The sequence below is a fragment of the Macrotis lagotis genome, chromosome 6 (genome assembly GCF_037893015.1).
Source record: "Macrotis lagotis isolate mMagLag1 chromosome 6, bilby.v1.9.chrom.fasta, whole genome shotgun sequence".
Taxonomy (NCBI): Eukaryota; Metazoa; Chordata; class Mammalia; order Peramelemorphia; family Peramelidae; genus Macrotis; species Macrotis lagotis.
The window spans coordinates 51393581-51400691 of NC_133663.1; the positions used below are offsets into that span (position 1 = coordinate 51393581).

The 7111-nt window shown below is 37.7% G+C and overlaps 2 pseudogenes; both read left to right on the top strand.

Annotated features, from left to right (window-relative positions):
- The first annotated feature begins 428 nt into the window (after positions 1-428).
- On the top strand, positions 429-1215 carry LOC141492117 (metaxin-2 pseudogene; annotated as a pseudogene).
- Positions 1216-1367: 152 nt separating this feature from the next.
- Positions 1368-6636, top strand: LOC141492118 (thymidylate kinase pseudogene; annotated as a pseudogene).
- The last annotated feature ends 475 nt before the right edge of the window (positions 6637-7111 follow it).

Below are 7111 nucleotides of genomic sequence, written 5' to 3' on the forward strand. Positions count from 1 at the left end.
GGTAATGGGTGCAAATGCCTTTGCGTGACAATTCTATTGCCCAAACACAGTTCTGTATGGCAGTTCAAAGATGGAGAGAAATGTTTGAGATCAATCATAAAGTAGCAGGGTCAAAAGTAGTGCTATCATTTAAGATTGCAATAGATCAGGGGTCCATCCTAGGTAAAGAATAGAGCAAAACAACAATGTGATGAAAGCTATATGAAAAATCTCAAGCAAAATATATGTAGCCAAGGTCAACAAGAATTGCTGGAAGGGTTAAGAAGAGTAATAACTATTCCAGTCCCAGGAAAACAAAATATGAAAAGAAAATTAATGGGGCCGGGCGGAGGAAGAGGAGAGAGCGCATCCCGGGAGCACGCGTGGCCTCCGGCCCAGGAGCGGTGTTGGCGGGGCAGAAGCGGAGCGGGGCTCCGGGCACCGCCACCATGTCCCTGGTGGCCGAAGCCCTAGTCTCCCAGGTGGCAGCTACAGAACCTTGGCCTGAGGATGCTACACTTTATCAGCGGCTGAAAGGGGAACAAATTTTGCTTTCTGATAATGCTTCTTCTTCTTGCCGTTCAGGCCTTTTTGCAAATGTGTGAGCTCCCCATCAAAGTGGTTTGTAGAGCAAATGCCAAATACATGTCTCCATCTGGTAAAGTACCTTTTATTCACGTGGGAAATCAAGTGGTATCAGAACTTGGTCCAATAGTCCAATTTGTAAAAGCCAAGGGCCATTCTCATAGTGATGGGTTGGATGAAGTCCAAAAAGCAGAAATGAAAGCCTACATAGAGTTAGTCAATAAAATGTTGTTGACAGCAGAGTTGTACCTTCCATGGTGTGATGAAGCTACAGTAGGGGAGATCACTCACTCTCCATATGGATTTCCTTATCCTTGGTCTCTGAACCACACCTTGGCTTATCAAAAACAATGGGAAATCAAACCTAAGACAAAAGCCATTGGATGGGTAACAAGACTCTGGATCAGGTTTTAGAAGATGCCATAAAGCTCTTTCTCAAAGACTAGGAACACAACCTTATTTCTTCAATAAACAGCCAACTGAACTTGATGTCCTGGTCTTTGGCCATCTTTTCACAAGCCTTACCACTCAGTTGACATTGATGAACTCTGTGAAAAGGTGAAAAATTACAGCAACCTCCTTAATTTCTGTAGAAGCATTGAACAGAACTACTTTGCAGAAAATGGGAAAGGAAAATTAATACCTTGGTAAAGGAGGCATAAGCCGCACCTGAAAAACAGAATTGTCCTAAAAGAAAAAGATCCACAGAAATTTACTAAAGAAAAGATCTCATTTAAAAGCAAAATAAAAGATCCCTTATCTCACCTAGTTGGGACTCAAGGGAAACTACATAAAATACTAGGATGATTAATGTGAAGCGAGAAGGAACCTCAAAAGTGAATATGATTTGGCTCAGGTCATACATCTCAAAGTCAAAGGTAGTTTTGAACCAAGATCCTGTGACTCATGGTCTGTGTTCTTATGCCATACAGAATTGGAAATGGGAGGACATGGTTTTAATTTCATGAGGAGAAAGGGATTACAGCCCTTTCACCTGCAATGCTCTTTGACCCAACCTGCCCAGTTATTCCCTTTCAGAGAGTAATGATGCTTTAAACTGTCATACTCCCTGCCAGGGAAGTTGGCAATCTCTATTTTTATCTTTTTCTGTTCATAAATTAGTCCATCTCATGGGTGGAATTCACCTGCTCCAACTCCCAACTCCTCTCTGCTCCTCCAAGAGAGTCTCAACCTAAGGTTTCCTTGTCAACCAAGCCACCATCTTGAAGCTCCTCCCCTCATCCTTCATCAAGCCCAGGTTCACTTGTGTCCTGACACACTGAAATGAAGTGAATGTTGTGAGATGTCATGTTTGTCCTCTTTAATGTTACTGCAAATTTCAGTGTGTCTTCCTTCAGGGACTTGTTTAGGACAGGAATGAAGTCCTTACATTTGTCTCATTGACAGTGTCCATTCCTGTGGCATAATGATATTTGTAGTGAAAAAACAAAATAAAACAGAAATATCATTGAAATACCTTGCTGTCAGATCAAAAGAAAAAAATAGTCACATAGGTCAAAAAGATATAGGAAGTACAAAACTCACTGAAGGAAAAGAAAGTCCTTAAAAAGGAGTATTAACCCAGAGGAAAAGGAGGTTAAAAACTCATTGATGAAAATGTTTTCTTAAAAATTAGAATTGGGCAAGTAGAAGCTAATGAAAATTTAAGAAATAATTTTTTTTAAATTCAAAAGACTGAAAAATAGAATAAAAATAATATATAAATTATATAAATATAAAATATATATAATAAAAATATAATATTATATAATAAAATATATAAAAATAATATATAAATAAATATAAAATAGAATAAAAATAGAATAAAATAAAAAAATAGAATAAAAACTATAACAGACCTGAAAAAAGACTGAGGAGGGGGTAATGTAAGAATTACTAAACTAGGAGACAGAGCCAGAATGGCACAATAAAGGCAGGGACTTACTGAGTTCTGCCTCAAATCTTCTAAATAATAACTCTAAGCAAATTCTAAAGTGGTAGAAATCAAAAAAAGACAGAGAGAAACAATTTTCCAGGCCAAGACAACTTAGAAGATTGGCAGGAAAGCTCTACTGCACCAGCCTGAGAAAGCAACACAGTCCACTTCAAGCCTCCAAAGAGCAGAAATAGTGCCAGCAGACCAGGATCAGGACTTGGGAGCATCAAGTCAGTGGGAGCATCAAGTCAACAGAAGCAGCAGCAACTGCTTCCAGAATTCTCAGTCAACAGATAGTAAAGGGTCAGAAGATGTGAACAAGGTTGTCTTTGTGTTCACTGAGGCAGGGGACTGCTTTTTCCAAACTTGGATCTAAGTTGCAGTCTCAGTTTGCAGTCCCAGAAAGAAAAGGAACATTACCACAACAAAAATTGTTGTCACAGGGAACTGGGGACCCTCTTCAGAGTTCCAAGTTAGAACAGAGTGCTAGTGTTCACTTATAGACAATAACAAAGTCCAAGAGAATAGTGAAAACTTCTCTGTAGATCATATCCTCTTGGAATAAACTGAAAACTTGCATTCTCTATTAGTATATCTGAAATACCTGCAAAAAAATAATCCCCAAAATTTTGGACAGTAAGTCTCCCACCCTGGAAACAGAACCCTCACCTTAACGAGCTAAAATCATGTTATAGGGTGGGGAAATGAGCAAACAACAAGAAAAAAGATTGACCATAGAAAATTACTACTGTTATAGGGAAGATCAAAGCACATACTCAGAACAGGGTAATACAGTCAAAGGTCCTACATCCAAAGCCTCCAAGAAAAACATGAATTGGCCTCAGACCATAGAAGAGCTCAAAAAAGATTTTGAAAATCAAATAAAGAGATAGAGGGGAAAATGAGAACAGAAATGAAAATGATGGGAAATATTTATGAAAAATGAATCAGCAGCTTGGTGGAAGAAAAATAGCATCCAATGACTGAGCCAAATGGAAAAAAAAGAGGTTAAAAGAAGTCAATGGGGAGAAAATATTTTAGAAAAGGAGGTTGAAAAGCTCACTGAAGAAAATAATTCCTTAAAATAAAGATTAGTGCAAAGGAAAGCTGATGACTTTTTGAGAAATCAAAAAATAAAAATACAAAGAAAAAAGGAATGAAAAAATAATAAACAATGTAAAATACCTCATTAGAATAACAATTGATCTGGAAAATAGATCCAGGGGAGATAACTTAAAAAATATTCTATTATCTGAAAACTATAATCAAATAAAGAACCTAGTCATCATTTTTTTCTAGAAATTATCAGGAAAAACTCCTCTGATATTACAGAATCAGAGAGCAAACTAGAAATTGAAAGAATCCACCTATCACCTCCTGAAAGAAATACCAAAGTAAAAACCCCCAGAGATATTATAGTCAAATTTAAGAGTTCTTAGGTCAAATAGAAAATATTGCAAGCAGAAAGAAAGAAAATTCAGGTATTCTGGAGTCACAGTAAGGATAACACAAGATTTAGCAGCTTCTATATTAAAGAATTGTAGGGCATGGAATATAACATTACAGAAGGCAAAAGTGTTTGAATTACAACTAAGAGTCAACAACCCAGTAAAACTGAACATACTCTTTCAGGGGAAAAGATAGAATTCAATGAAATAGGGAACTTTCAAACTTGCTTGATGAAACATCTAGAGCTGAACAGAAATTATGGTCTCTAAATATGAAACCCAAGTAAAGCATACAAATGTAAACAGCAAAGGGAAATCATAGGGATTCAGTGATATTGAAATGGTTGTATTCTTGCATAACTCATATAAACTTTCTCATTTAATAGGTTAGTTAAAAGGCGTATATCTAGACCAGGCAAAGATAGGAGTCGAAAATGAAGTGATGATAGATTAAACTGAATTGAGGGCTGGGATAGTAATGTACTGGGAAAAAGGGAAGGGGGAGGTAGAATGGGGTGTGTTATTTTTCATAAAAGAACAAGAAAACATTTTTTCAGTAGAGTGGAAGAGGGGGCACCTAAGGAGAAATGAGTGAACCTTACTCTAATTTAAATAAGAAAGGAAATAACATACACATCAATTTGATATAGAAATCAGTCTTACCAGAGAGGGAAATAGGAGGGGAAGGGAGTGGGAGAAAGGGTTGGCTATAGAAGGGAGAGCAGATTAGGCAATGGGCTAGTCAGAAACAAATACTTTTAAGAAGGGACAGGGTTGGGGGAGGGGGGAGGGAACTAAGATGGGGGGGAATTGTAAAATTCAAATAAAATATTTAATAAAAGCAAAAAAAAGAAGGGAAAGGGTGAAAGAAGAGAGAGAATAGACCAGATGGAGTAGGGGAAATAGGATGGAGGGAATGAAGTTAACAATAGTTATTGCAGAAAAATATTGAACCAAGTTTCTCTGATAAAGGCTTCCTTTCTCAAACATAGAGAACTGGGTCAAATTTATAAAAATGAGTCATTCTTATTTAATAAATTATCAAAAGATTTTCTTTTTTTTCAAAATAATATTTATTTATTTATTTTGAATTTTGCAATTTTTCCCCTAATCTCACTTTCCTCTCCCGCAAAGGCAGTCTGTTAGTCTTTACACAAAAGATTTTCAATTGACATTATCATTGCCATCTATGTGTAGTCATATTAAAATGTTCTAATTCACTATTGATTGGAGAAATGCAGATTAGAAACAAATCTGGAAGGGGCGGCTAGGTGGCGTAGTGGATAAAGCACTGGCCCTGGAGTCAGGAGTACCTGGGTTCAAATCTGATCTCAGACACCTAATAATTACCTAGCTGTGTGGCCTTGAGCAAGCCACGTAACCCCATTGCCTTGCAAAAAAAAAAAAGAAACAATTCTGGGATTGGCTAATAGGACAGTGAGGGAAAAATGACAGATGGAGAGGAAAATAAAATGAGATATTATTGCACTTTTGGAGGAGTTACAAATGATTTAACCATTCTGTAGAGCAAATGAGAGAGAAAAAATAGATACAAACAGACAGACAGACACACACACACACACACACACACACACACACACACACACACACACAGAATATGTTAAAGAAATATAATCTAAATTACCCTACAGGGAAATAGAGGAGAAGAGGAAAGGGGATAGAGGAATGATGAAAGAGATAGATAAAGGAAGACAGTGTCAGAAGCAAAACACTTTTTGAGGAGGGACAAAATAGAAAGATAAGCAGAAGAAAACAGGATGGAAGAAAATAAACAGTAAACACCACTGGAAATGTAATCCCATAATTAGGAGGAGCTCACCCATAAAAAGGAAGCAGAATAGACTAGAAATCAGAATCTGACTGTATGTTGTTTCAAGTAAATACTCTTGAAATAGAAAGCCATACACAGGGATAAAATTAAGGACTGGACCAGAGCAACTGGGGTGGGGAAAATGCAAATAAAGTGGAGCAATCCTAATCTAAAACAAAGGGGAAGTTAAAAGAGACTTAATTTAAAATAATAATTATAATGGAGCCTTAGTGTTGCCTCCCAGGGAAAGGAGACACTTTGCTGGGCTAAACCAGTAGCTTGTGGGGCTATGGTCAGCTAGTGTTGGTATCCTTATTGAGTTGGAGGCTATGATTTGCATTGCCTGAAGCTCATGGCAATCCTGCTGGAATCTGAACCCCCAAACAGAACTTCTCAGTTTCCCAAAGAAATCACATAAATCAGAAAATTACTGAATTCTTACATGGAGAAGAAAAGTCACAGGGAGGATCACACTGTGTGTCTCCTATTCTCTGCAAACTGCTGGGAGAAGGTTCCACTGATTAATCAATACTTTAATGTAGCCTTTACAACTGCTAAAGATAACAAACCGGACTGGTCTAAGCGCCTTGATATGGGACTCCCAAAGCTGGACCTGATCCTTTTCCTTCAGACGAACTCTCTGGAAGAAGTGAAGCCAGGAGACTTTAGAAAGGCTGGCCATGAAAACAGCCCCTTCCAGGATGGTCTTCTAGCAACCCATGAAAGATGATTCATTAAACTGGAAGATCATAGATGCTTCACAAGACAGAGAAGACTCACACAAGGAGATTTACTTCCTTTCTGAAGCGAAGATTCAATTGGCCTGAGTGGTGCCTGTGAGAGAGTTGTGGAATTAAGAGCTGAGCTATATTTCTCTGCTCAGCACAAACTACAGAAGAAAATTATGATGTTTGAGGACTTAAAAGGAACCAAGTCATCGGATGGTTGTGGATTTTATCAGGAGCCTAGCTGGGAGGGTTTTAAACCATGTTGAGGTCACAACCTTCTTTGTGAGGAATGAAGTTGATGGAGGACCAGAATCACCTTTCAGGACAGTCAATGGGAAAAAGATTTTTGCTGAGCTAGAAGAGTGATTTAAGATATCTTTCCAATTCTAGGACTAGAGAAAACTCCTTCGCCTTTCTTTTTAGCCCTGTTTACTTTCCTTTCTCAGCCTTGCTTTTAACTCAAATCATATAAGTATTAGTGAAATAAATGATTTGTTGATCTGATTTCCTCTATTCTAGTACTGAATAGTCCTGGACTGTATAGGCCTTCAGTTTCAACATTAACCTCAATCTTGTGAAGAGTTCATTTTTAAAGGTCCAGCTA